Genomic DNA, 13,131 nt, shown 5'->3' with positions numbered 1-13,131 from the left:
CTTGTTTTAATTTTTAAGAAAAGTTTCCTTCTCTTCTAAAGGACAGGAGGAGGAGGGATAAGGAAGTCCACAGGGGAAATATTAATTTTCAGTCTTCTACTAGCATGTGTTGAGAACACTGTCTGCTTACAGCAATGAATGTTCACAACAAGCTTCTCATTCTCATGAAGGGAGACAGAAATGTGCTGCAGATGGCACAGAAGTGGCTGTGGAAGAAAGCTGCCTAGAGGCAGCTGAACTCTGACAACAGCACAATTCGCAGGACTTTCAGATTGTCTCATATTCAGGAGACTTTATATGTGTCTGTACTAATTTTACGTGCCTTTTAATAGCATTGTTTGCATTATCCTGTTTGAAACTGGCCAAAATCGTTGCTGGCCCTTGAGCAGATAATAAACAGAATATACTGACTTATAAAAAAACAAGGCTGGCTGAGGGAACTTGTCCTAAACCAGAATTGCTCCAATCTGCTTTATTACTCCTTTTCCTTCCTCTTTCATTTCCTTTTCCAAAGTATAGCATTAAGTCTGCCTAGTGGCTAACAGGTCTATAAATCCTTCCCAAAGGAAAATAAGTCCTAACTCTCCCTCCGTACATCACAGCCAATTGATATAGTTGTTGCTGTGGAGAAGTGTAGGATGATGCACTGCACGTTGCCTTAAACGTGCGCCAGTGTTGTCAGCCTAGTTAGGAGACACATTACTGTCCACTACTGTGGCTTACGTTCCTGCCACCCATTCCTTGACGGGACGGGGGCACTTGAAGATGAGTTTGTGTACTGAACGGGATTTAATATTCAGACTCCTTTTCTGTGGGCTTAGCATATGCAGCATTCCCATTTTTGAATTGCTTTTAGGGTTTTTTTCGATATGTGAGGTTCAGTCCTGCAGTCGGGGTGCACACGTGGCTTAAGGAACCCTGGGATCAGGTCTGACATATTCAATAACGACAGCAGTTCTCTGTCCCTTGTGCTGTGGGTCATCATTTAGCCCTTGGCACTGGTGTGATCAGTGCAGCATCGCGTACAATGGATTGGGCATATTTTGATGAAGTCAGGCACAGATCTTGCTCTCTCTTCCTCGGTCCCTCTGCATTTCTCTTCTTGCCTCGCTCTCTCCTTCCCTCTCGTCTCTCACTAGCCTTGTTTCTCCTTTCTCCCTCCTTCACTCTTACTCTCTCTCTCTTTCTCTTGCTTTCTCTCTCTCCTGCTGTCTTTCTCTACCTCGCTTGCTCTCTTTTGCTTTTTTCTCTTCTTTCTCTCCTATCTGCCCGTCCTCCTCCCTCCTCCTGTCTTTCCCTCGGTTTGCCTCTCTCTCCTTCTCTCCTTCTCTCTCTCCTTCTCTCTCTCCTTCTCACCTTCATTCTCCTGGACTCTCTTTCTCTGCCCTTCTTTCCTTCTCTCCTTCTCCTGCTTGGTCTCTTTCCCTCTCTGTTTCTCTCTTCCTCTCACCCTCCTCTTTCTCTCCCTCTTTCTCTTTACTATTCTTTCCCCCCTTTTTCCTCCCTTCCCCCCTCTTTCCCTCTGTCTTTTCCTTTCCTTCCCTCTTTCTCTTTCCTGCTTTCTCTCTTTGCCTCTTTCTCTCTTGTTCTCTCTCCCTCGCCCTTCCTCCTCTCTTGCCCTGCCTTGTTCTTTCCCTCTTTCCCTCCCTCTCTCTCCCTTTCTTGCTCGCGTTTTCTTTCTTTCTCTTTCTTTCTTTCTCCCACCCTTCCTCCCTCTTCCTTCCCTCTTTCCTTTTCTCTCTCCCCTCCCTCCCTCTTTATCCCACTTCCCCTTTCTCTTTCTCCCTCTCTTTCTCTGCTTCTCTTTCCCTGTCGTCTTTCTTTCTCACTCTCTCCCTTTCTCTCCCTCCCTTCCCCTTCCTTTCTCCCCTCCTCCTTTTCTTTCTCCTTCATTCTTTCTTTTTCACTCTCATTCTCTCCCTTCCTCCCTCCTGCTGTCTCTCTCTCCCCCCCTCTCTCTTCTCCCTCTATCTGTATTGATCTCCCTCCTACTCCCTCTCTGTTTTCTTTCGCCATTCCTTTCTCTCTTGCTCTTTTTCTCTCCTCGACTTTCTTTTCTCTTGCTCTCTTTTTCCCTCTTTCTCCCTCCCTCCTTCCCTCACAATTTTCTTTCACTCTTTCCCTTTTTGCCTTTGCTCTCTCTTTTTTCCCTTGCTCTTCCTCTTTTCTCTTTCTCTCCCTCTCGCTTGCTTTCTTGCTCTCTCTCACCATCTAGCTCCTTCTCGCTCCTTCTCTCTCTCAGGCTTCCTTCCCTCCTTTCTTTCTTTCTTTCTCTTTCTTTCTTCCCCTTTCTTTTTCTTTCTTTTCTTTCTTTCTCGCTTTTTCCTTTCTCACTCTTCTCTTCCTCCCTCTTTCCCTCTTTTTCTCTCTCTCCCTGTCCCTCCCTCTCTTTTCCCCCTCTCTTTTCCTCAGTGCCTCTCCCTCTTTCTGCCCTTCTCTTGCACGCCCTTTCTTTCTCTCCTCTCCCTCGCTTTCCCTCCCTCTCGCTTTCTCTTTCTCTCTCTGCACCTTTCTTTTTTCCCTTTTCCTTCTCTCCCTTTCTTGCTCTTGCTCTTTCCTTCTTTCTTCCTTCCCTCCCTTTTTCTCCTTCCTGCTCTTCTCTCTTTCCCTCTTTCTCTTTCCCTCCCCATCTCTCATTCTCTTGCTCTTTCTTTCCTCCTCTCTTTCTCTCTCTCTCTGCCTCCTCTCTTCTTCCTCTCCCTTTTTTCTCTCGCTCCTTCTCCCTCCCTCTCTCTCCCTCCTTTGCTCTCTTCTCTTTCTCTCTCACTCATACTTTTCTTTTCTCTCTCTCGCCTTCTCTCACCTTCCTCTTTCTCTGGTCCTTTCTCTCCCCCAGCCTATATTTCTCCCTCTACCTGCCCCTCTCTCTTCTCTCTCTCCTTTTCTGTTATTCTCTCCCTCGCTCCCTCCCTCCCTTTATCTCGTCTCCTTCTCCCTCTGTCTCTTGCTCTGTCTTCTCTTTCTCTTGCTCTCTCTTCCTCGGTCCCTCTGCATTTCTCTTCTTGCCTCGCTCTCTCTTTCCCTCTCTTCTCTCACTAGCCTTGTTTCTCCTTTTTCTCTCTGCTTCACTCTTACTTTCTCTCTCTTTTTCTCTTGCTTTCTCTCTCCCGCTGTCTTTCTCTCCCTCACTTGCTCTCTTTTGCTTTTTTCCTCTTCTTTCTCTCCCATCTGCCTGTCCTCCTCCCACCTTTTGTCTTCCTCTCTTTCCCTCTCTCTCTCTTGTTCTCCCTCCCTCTCCCTTCCCTCTCTCTTCCCCCCTCCCTCTCCTTTTTATCATGCTTTGCATCTCTCTCTGTCTTGGTCTTTTTCGCTGCCTCTCTTCCTCCTTCTCTCCCCCTTTCTCCCTCTTTCTTCCCCGTTTCCTTCTCTCCTGTCTTTTCTCGCTCGCTCTCCATCTTTCCTTCTCCCTCTCCTTCTCTCTCTTTCTCATTCTTTGTTTCTCTTTTCTCCCTTCTTCTTTTTCTCTCTTTCTCTCCCTCTTTATTCCCCTTTCCTTCTCTCTCTGGTTCTGTTTCCCTCTTTGTTCTTTCTTTCCCTCTCTCTCTCTCTCTCTCGCTCTGGCTTCCTCCCTCTCTTCTTTCTCATGCTTTCCCTTTCTCTTTCTGTCTTGTTCTTTCTCTCTCCCTGTCTTTCCTTCTCTCCTTTTCTCTATCTCTGCCTCTCCTGTTCTTTCTTTCCCTTTCCCTCATTTTTCTCTTTTATCCATCTCTCTTTGTCCCTTTCACTGTTTATCACCTTTTCTGTCTTCCTTGTCTCTTTTTCTTTCTCCCTCTCTCTCTCATCCTTTCTTTCCTTCTCCTTTGTTTCTTTTTTCTTTCTGTCTTTTTCTTTCTTTCTCTTCCGTCTTTCTCTTCCTCTCTCCCTCCTTATTCCGCTTTCCCTTTCTCTCTCTCTTTCCTTTTTTTCTCCTTGTTTCCCTCTTTCTTTCCTTCTCTCCTCCCTCTCCCTTTCTGCCCCCTCTCTCTCCCTCTCTCTTTCTGTCTCCTTCCTTTCTTTTTCCTCTTGCTCTTCTCCCCACGGCTCCGGGCCCCGGGGCGCCGCTGTCGCGGGGCCCCGGGGCGCCGCCGCGCGGGGGCTGCCCGGGCCCTGCAGCGCCCCCGCGGCCGCCAGGCGGCGCCGCCGTGCGCGGGCGAGCGGCGCTGAGGGGCGGCAGGTGCGCGGCGGCCCCGCGCCGGGCCGGGCGGGCGCTACCGGAACCGGAACCGGCGGGGCGGGGCGCTACCGGAACCGGAACCGGCGGCGGCAGAAGCAGCGGGAGGAGCAGGAAGAGGAGCAGCAGCAGGTAGCGGGGAGGCGGGACGGGCTCCGGCTCTGCCGGGAGGCACCTGGGGCCCCCCCCCGGGGGGGGGTCGCAGCGGGCGGCCCGGGCTTGTCCGCGGGGCAGCAGGGGGCGGAGGCCCGGCCCGGCCCCGCAGCCGCCGGGAGCGCCGGGTCGGGGGGAGTCGCGGGGGGGGCGGCCCCGGCCCTCGTGACACCCGCAGGCGGGCGGCGGCGGGGCCGGGCAGGGGAGGGCAGCAGCGGGCACCCTCGGGGGAGCCCCGGGCCGGGCCCGGTGCGGAGCCCTGTGGGGCCGCGAGCGCTCCCGGGACGCCTCTGCCCTCCCGCGGGGGCCGCGAGCCGCGGGGCTGCCACGGACGGACGGACAGACGGACAGCGCCAAGCGGGAGCTGGATGGAGCCGCTGCCGCTGGGAGCAGGAACTGGACGGAGAGACGGAGCTGCCGCCGGGAGCGGGACGGAGCGCCGGAGCCACTGCCAGGAGCGAGCGCCAGACGGAGCCACAGGCACAACAGAGCCGCTGCTCAGGCACAACAGCTGGTGCGGGGTGATGAGCTTGTGCACATGGCATCAGCCTGCACTGATGAGCTCACACTGATCCAATAGCCAACTGTTTAATTACTGTTTAATTACTGACAGGGCCATAAATCAGTTGCTATCACAGCTCAGAGCTTGGTGGCATCACTGAAGGTTGCATCAGTGTTGAAGCCTTAGCTGATGGATATGGGATCAGTGTGGACTAATTCCCTTATGAATATTCAGTGAAGGCTGAGTAATGAGCTCAGGGACATTGGCTCAGGGATGACTAATGACCTTACACATCTGGAATCCCTAGTGACTAGTTAGTTCCTGTTGCTTCAAAACCTCTAAGCTAATTGTTTATTTAGTACTGAAAGTCTTGTGTGAATGTTGACTAATTGGTTTCTATATGTCCACTCACTGTTGACTCCTCAAACTAATTGAGCATTTGGCTTGTGAATATTGAATCGATAGTGACTCCCTGGTCAGGACTGATTCAATACTTCCAAGCTCATTGGTTAATTAGTGGTGAAAGTCTTGGATGAATGTTGAATAAATATTGGCCCTGGAAGATGGTGTCTCCTGGTGTTTCCTCCTCCCCAAAACCACTTTTGCGCCAGAAACTATCCCAGACGCGAGGTTGGGCCTGGTGCATGCCAGCCTCCCTGCCCTCGGGGTACTCACGGATGGACCCCCCCCCCCTTCGGGGAGGGTCCACGCACCCTCCCCCCCACACCACCACCTCCCCCCACCCCAAAAAGGGCCCCCTCAGCCTCCCCTTTGGGGCTGGAAACAGCCAAACTTGCCTCTGTTTCCAAGTCCCCAAAACGCAGGACTCAGTCTGTGTCTTCAGCCACAGAAACAGCCAAGGGAGCCTCCATTTGTGGCCCCCAAAACACAGGGCTTAGCCTCTCTTTTGGGCCCCCAAAATGCAGGACTCATTCACCTGTTTTTGTGCTTGAAAACAGGGACTAAGCTGCCCTCGGTGGCCCCAAAACACAGCACTGGCCTCTGTTTTTAGTGCCCAAAACAGCTGACCTCGCCTCTGTTGCCAAGTCCCAGAAACATGCGACTCCTTAGTCTCTGTTTCTGGACCTGACAACATACGACTTGGTCTCCGCTTTGAGGATTAGAAACAGCCACCTCAGCCTCCCTTTCAGGCCCCCCAAACACAGGCCTTAGCTGCTGTTTGCAACCACAGAACAGCCAACCAAAAGCCCCTGTTTCGGGCCCCTAAAGGCAGGCCTGAACCTCCCTCTCCACCCCCCAAAACAGCCCCCGAAGCCTGTTTCTGACCCCAAACCCAGGGCTTCAGCCCTGCTGCTGAGCTCAGAAACACAGGCCTTGGGCACCCGCTTGAACGCAGAGCCCGGGGCCCCCAAAACGCAGCATTCGGCCCCTCCCGGCAGAGCTGGAAGCAGCGACCTCGCCTCCCTCCTCCAGCCCCCAAAGCCCCCCGCGGCCGCTGCTCCGGAGCCCAAACCCCCGGGAATGAGGCCGTGCTTCCAGCCCCGGGAGCAGCCGGGCTCCCCCAGCCCGTGTGCGGCCCCGCAGCCCCGCACGCGGCCCGTGTCGCCCCCGCCCGCCCCTGCCCCGGCCGTGTGCGGGGCCCGGCGCAGCAGCCCCAGCCCGGGCGGCCCCGGGCGGCTCTGGGCCCTGCTCGGGAGCTGCGCCGGGGCGGCCCCGCGGCGAGGGCGGCGGAGGGCAGGGGAGGCCCCGGCCCCGGGTGCGGGGCAGCCCGGGCGGGTGGGGGGGCGCCGGGCTCCGGCCCTTCGCGCTTTAGCCCCCGGCCCGGCGCGGCGGGACACGAGCCGCGGCCGCAGCAGGAGCCGCTGCGCTGCGCGGGCCGGGCCGGGCCGGGCGGCGGCGGCGCCGCGGGAGGAAGCAGGGCCCGGCTCCGGCCGCCACGTATGTCACGAGCGCACCGTTCTCGGCCGGGCCGCGCGCGCTGGGCGACGTCCCGGCAGCGCGGGGGCGATCGGCGGGTGCCGCTGCCCCGCCGCGGGCCCGGGCTGCCCGTGTCCGGCCCCGGCCCCGGCCTCGGCCCCGGCGCTGCGCCGCCCGCGCCCGCCATCCCCGTCCCGGGCTGCAGCCGCGCCGGCCCCGGCGGCGGCGGCGGCGCGGGGACCCCGCGCGCGGCTCGGCTCGGCTCTGCCTGCCGCGGGCGGCGCGGGGGCCGGGGCCGGCTGAGGGCGGCTGGGGCGGCGCAGGGGCGGGCGCAGGCCGGGGCGGGTCGCTCCGTGTTGGCTGCAGCCCGGTGACGGGCGGCGGCGCGGGGCATCGTCGCCCCCCGCCCCAACCCCGCCGGGACGGAGCCGCGCGGGGCTTCGCGGGGCGCCCGGGGCCGCGGCAGATCTGCCCCAAGCGCCGCCGTGCGCGGGGTCCCGCGTGGCGGCGCCGCAGGGCGCAAAGGGGCCGCTCGTGCCCCGCGTGACCGGCGCGGCGCGGCTCTGCCCGGCGCGGCACGTGGCGGCCGCGGCCCCTGCGGGCGCCGTTTCTGGCGGCGCCGGTGTCACCGAAATCGGGAGCAAAACTCCTCAACACCAGTGTCGCACTAAGCAGCAGGCGTTCTCTGTATCACAGCGCCGGATGCGCGGGGGGGGGGGGGGTCGCTCCGCTCCGCCCAACGTGCATGCCGTGTGTTGCATTAGCCAAAGTTTCTGTTGCTCTGTTACATCCGTAGGCATCAAATTTCCCGGAATGATTATACATATTCATTCTATTTCCTGGAAGGAATTATCACATTTACATAGTCATTACGCAGGCGGTCTGAGTCTCCGGGGGGCTTCGATGGGGGTCTCTGGTGGTTGCTGACGAGGTGCCTTTTCCAGGAACGCTGAGCTCCTTTGCCATATTGGTCTCGGCTTGGCTCGTTTCTTTGCTTGAGACGGCTGCCTTGTTCCTGGCCTTGGTCTCAACTGGGTTCTGCTGGTTTCGCTGTGCTCCTTGAGGCTGCATCAGTCACAGCTGCGAGAACTGTGTCCTTGGGTGCATTCTCGTCTGAAGCTCCTGGCAGCAGCCCCCCCCCCCCCCTTGAGACTCCTTGTCTGAGGCCCCTGCTAACACCGGGGCTGGGGCCGCTTTTCCCTGGGAAACGGCCCAAGCGGCCGGGAGCCGCCGCGGCGCTGCCCTGTCACCGGCGCCTGTCAAACCCGCACTGCTCGAGGAGGGCTCGGGGGCAGCACGGCAGTGCCCACTCGCACGGGGGGCCTGGGCTGGGGGCGCTGGGGGTCCCTGGGCAGGTCCCGGCCCGGGGTGACCCTGCCCGGCTCCAGGCCTGGCTCCGGCTGCCCCGGGGGGCTCGGGCTGGCCCTGGTGCCTGGCGCTACGGGACAGGACAGGACGGGACGGGACAGGACAGGACGGGGGGCCCCGGGGCGGCGGCAGGGCCCAGCCGGGGAGGGCAGCACTGGGGGCCCCTGCCCTGGGGGGGCTGCGAGCGCCCATCCCACCATTTATTACAACCCCCCCCCCCGGCCACTTATGACGACCCTTTCAAATCATTAAATGCCCTGCTGACATACCCTGCCCCCCCCCCCCCCGGCCACTCGTTCTTGATATCCATCTCGATGCCTTTTGGTAGGTCTGGCATTGGAGGGGCATCGATGCTGCTTGCTATTGAGAGGAAGCGATGTTGACACCTTCGATGCCTGGCAAGAGGAAAAGGGGGGGCGAGAGCGAAAGCAATCGATGCCTGTCGAGATGGAGAGGTATCAATGCGTCCCGAGAGGGAAGGATAGGTAGGGATGTCGGGCCCTAGCGGTACGTCTGGAAAAGAATATTCGCCAAGGCCCATCGATGTCAAAAACGGTCCATGTCGATAGTCGTCTGTGCGTAGGGAGAGCAGCACGGGCCGCAGAGCGGAAGGTCTGCACGGGTGTGGGGAAGCAGAGGCATTGGTACCTGTCGACAGGGTTTCATATCTTTATCGATCGATATCGCCCCCCCCCCACCACCACTTTTTGCACCCCCCTGCCACTTGTTACCGCAACACCCCCACGTGTTAGGCCACCTTCCGACATATCTCGTGCCACCTCCACTTATTATTGACATCCACATCGAACCCTATGGATAGGTGTGGAATTTGACAGGCATCGATGCTGCTCCATTTTCAGAGGGATCCATGTCGATACGGTTGACGCCTACCGAGAGCGAAACGGGGCAGCGAGCAAAAGCCATAGATGCCTGTGGAGATGGAGAGGTATCGATGGCTATCGGCAAGGATCGATAGCGACAGCTACCAAGAACCAAGGATCTGTTGTGCTTTCGATGCCTCGAAGCAACTCTGGAAATGGACAGGCCTCGATGCCTGTCAAGATGGAGCGGGAGCAATGCGTACCGAGAGCTACGGAGAGCTAGGAATGTCATGCCTTGGCGATAAGTGTGGAAATTAATAGTCACCGAGACCCATCGAGGTCAAAAACGGTCAATGTCGAGAGTCATCGGTGCCTACCAAGAGCAACATCGGCCACAGACCAAAAGGTATGCGTGCGTGTCGGCAACGGGATGTATCGGTGCCTATCGATGGTCTTCAATATTAATATCGAAGCCAATCGACAGGTGTGGAATTCGACAGGCCTCAATGACGTGACAGTGTGCTCCTTCCCCCCCCCCCCCCCACTGATGTGCTCTCTCCCCCTCAACCTGACCTCCCTGTAAGCAGCACCTATGTAGGGGCTAGTTGAGCGTGCGCCAATTAAGGCCCATCTAGCATGCAAATATGACTGTGAGTCAATCATCCCCCCCCCCCCCCAGAAATAGGGGGCAGCCCGGAGCCCATGGAGCTCTCCTGCACGGCAGCGGGCTGCACTGCAGAACCTCCTCTTGAGCAGGGACACCTCTCACGGTCACTCCTCGAGGCTGAGAGATTCCTTACCCGCCCCAGATCCTCGGGAAGTGATTAATAGCGTGCTGAACCCCTGCGAACTTTGCCGAGTTATATCTCTGACTAACTGCACACCTAATCCCTGAGACATAAACCGTTGAGCAAGTCTGAGACTAGGACAGGATTCAGCCACGCCTAGGCTCCTCTCCGAAGGAGTCTCACTCAGGCAAGCATGCACTCACACGAGCGAGTACTCATGTGAGCACACACTCATGTGAGCATGCACTCACCTACGTGAGCACTCACCTACACGAGCGAGCACTCACGTGAGCAAGCACTCACATGAGTGAGAACATGAGCGAGCACTCATGCGAGTGAGCACTCACTTGAGCACTCACCTATGTGAGTGAGCACTCACTTGAGCAAGCACTCACATGAACACTCACCTATGTGATCAAGCACTCACGTGAGTGAGCACTCACACAAACACTCACACTCACCCACTCATGCATGCAAGCAAGCACTCAGGTGAGCAAGCACTCATGCAAGTGAGCACGCCTGTGAACAAGCACTCAGGTGAGGGAGGACTCAGGCAAGGGTGCACTCCTGTGAGTGCACACTATGGGGAGCATGCACTTCTGTTAGTTTGCACCCCCGTGAGTGGGCGCTCCCGTGAGAGGGCGCTCTGGGGAGTGGGCACTCCGGGGAGTGTTCTCTGCCATGATTAGGCGCTCCGGTGAGTGGGTGCTCTGGTGCATGGGTGCTCCAGTGAGTGCATGCTCCGGAGGGTGGGTACTCCAGGGAGCAAGCACTCCAGGGAGTATGCACTCTGGTGAGTGGGTACTCCAGAGAATGTGCACTCCCGTGAGTGGGCACTCTGGGGAGTAGGCACTCTGGGGAGTGTTCTCTGCCATGACTGGGCGCTCCAGTGAGTGGGGGCTCTGGTGCGTGGGCGCTCCAGTGAGTGGGTGCTCCGGGGAGTGAGCACTCTGGGGAGTGGGCACTCCGGGGAGTGTTCTCTGTCATGACTGGGCGCTCCCGTGAGCGGGTGCTCTGCTGAGTGTGCACTCACGTGAATGGGCTATCCCGGGAGTGGGCACTCTGGGGAGTGGGCACTTCTGTGACTGCACACTCTGGGGAATGTGCACTCTGGGGAGTGTGCACTCACTCCCTAGAGTGTTCACTCACTGGAGTGCTTGCTCACTGGAGTACTCTTTTGTATGAGTGCTCACTCACGAGTGCTCACTCACCGTAATGCTCACCGGAGTATTGATTCACGTGATTGCTCGCTCACTGGAGGGCTCACTCATGTGACTGCTCAATCACTGGAGTGCTGGCTCACCAGAGTGCTTGCTCACCAGAGTGCTCACTCACAAGAATGCTCACTGGAGTAATCACTCACCGGAGTGCTCGCTCGCCAGAGTGCCCGCTTCCCAGGGTGCTTGCTCACTGGAGTGCTCATTCACTGCCATGGTAACTCATGTGAGGCTCGCTCACCAGAGAGCTCGCTCACCAGAGAGCTCGCTCGCAAGAGTGGTCACTGGAGTAATCGCTCACTGGAGTCCTCGCTCACCGGAGTGCTTGCTCACTGGAGTGCTCACTCACCAGAGTGCTTGCTCACAATAGTGCTCTCTCACAATAGTGCTCTCTCAGAAGAGTGCTTGCTAACTGGAGTGCTCGCTAACTGGAGTGCTCACTTGAATGAGTGCTGGCTCATTGGAGTGCTCACATGCCGGAGTGCTCTCTCAGCGGAGGGCTCTCTCAGCGGAGGGCTGGCTCACAGCAGTCCTCACTCACCGCAGTGCTCCCTCACCAGGGAGTTCACTCATTTGAGTGCTCACTCACCACAGTGCTCGCTCACTGGAGCCATCACTCACCAGAGTGCTTGCTAACCAGAGTTCTTACTCATGTGAATGCTCACTCACCGGAGTCATCACTCACCAAAGTGCTTGCTCAAAAGAATGCTCATTCACCGGACTGATCACTCACTGGAGTGCTCGCTCACCAGCGTACTCACATGCATGAGTGCTCACTCACCAGGGTGTTCACTCACCAGAGTGCTCAGTCACTGGAGTGCTCCCTCACAGGAGTACTTGCTCACTGGATTGTTCACTCACTGGAGTGATTCCTCAGCGGAGTCATCCCTCACCTGAGTTGTTGCTCCCCGGAATACTCGCTCACTGGAAAACTTCCTCACTGGAGTGCTCGCTCACTTGAGTGTTCGCTCACCAGAGTGCTCACTCACAGCAGTGCTCACTCAAAGGGTTTCTTGCTTGCCGGAGTGCTCCCTCACCAGACTGCTCGCTCACTGGAGTGCTCGCTCACCGGAGTGATTCCTCACCTGAGTGCTTGCTTACAGAAGTGCTCTCTCAACAGTGTTCACTCACCAGAGTGCTCCCTCACCAGAATGTCCACTCACAGGAGTGCTCCCTCACCGGAGTGATCTCTCGCCGCAGGGCTCACTCACCAAAGCGCTCTCTCACTAGAGTGCTCGCTCAATGGACTGCTCGATCACCGGAGTGCTCAACTCCCTGGAGTGCTCGTTCACATGAGTGCTCATTAACCGGCATGCTCTCTCATGTGAGTGCTGACTCAGCAGAGTGCTCACTCACCAGAGTGCTCCCTCACTGGATTACTCGATCACCAGTGTGCTCACTCACTGGACTGCCCGCTCTGAAGAGTGCTGCCTCACCGGAGTTCTCGCTCACTAGAGTGCTCACTCAACAGAGTGCTCACTTGAATGAGTACTCACTCCCCAGAGTGCTCACTTGCCAGAGTGATCGCTGGAGTAAGCGCTCACTGGAGTGCTTGCTCGCCAGAGTGCCCGCTTGCTAGTGTGCTCACTCACCGGACTGCTCGCTGGCAAGAGACCTCACTTGCCAGAGTGCTCGCTCGCTGGAGTGCTTGTTCACCGCTGTGGCCACTCATGTGAGGCTCACTCACTGGAGTGCTCACTTACCCGAGTGCTTGCTCAATTGAGTGTTCCCTCACCAGAGTGCTTGCTCACTGGAGTGATGCTCACTACTCCGTTCGCTCAGCAGAGTGCTCCCTCACCTGAGTGCTTGCTTACAGGAGTGCTCTCTCAACAGTGTTCACTCACTGGAGTCCTCGCTCACCAGAGTGCTCACTGGCCGGTATGCTCGCTCACCAGAGAGATCGCTCACCAGCGTGCTCGCTCACCAGGGTGTTCACTTGTGTGAGTGTTCACTCACCGGAGTGCTCATGCACCAAAGTGTTCACTCACATGAATTCACACTCAGCGGAGTGTTCACTTGCCGGAGAGCTCACTCGCTAGACAGCTCACTCGCTAGACTGCTCGCTCTCGTGAGTGCTCACTCACCAGGGTGATCATTCGTATGAGTGCTCCCTCACCCAAATGCTTGCTAATGAGAGTGTTCACTTATTGGAGTACTTGCTCACCGGAGTGCTCACTCGTGTAACTGCTCACTCCCCAGAGTGCTCACTTACGAGAGTGCTCCATTGCCAGAGTGCTTCATCGCCATATGGCTC

Source organism: Apteryx mantelli, unplaced genomic scaffold, assembly GCF_036417845.1.
Source record: "Apteryx mantelli isolate bAptMan1 unplaced genomic scaffold, bAptMan1.hap1 HAP1_SCAFFOLD_77, whole genome shotgun sequence".
Taxonomy (NCBI): domain Eukaryota; kingdom Metazoa; phylum Chordata; class Aves; order Apterygiformes; family Apterygidae; genus Apteryx; species Apteryx mantelli.
The sequence above is the reverse complement of the archived record's forward strand: the minus strand, read 5'-3'. Positions refer to the sequence as shown.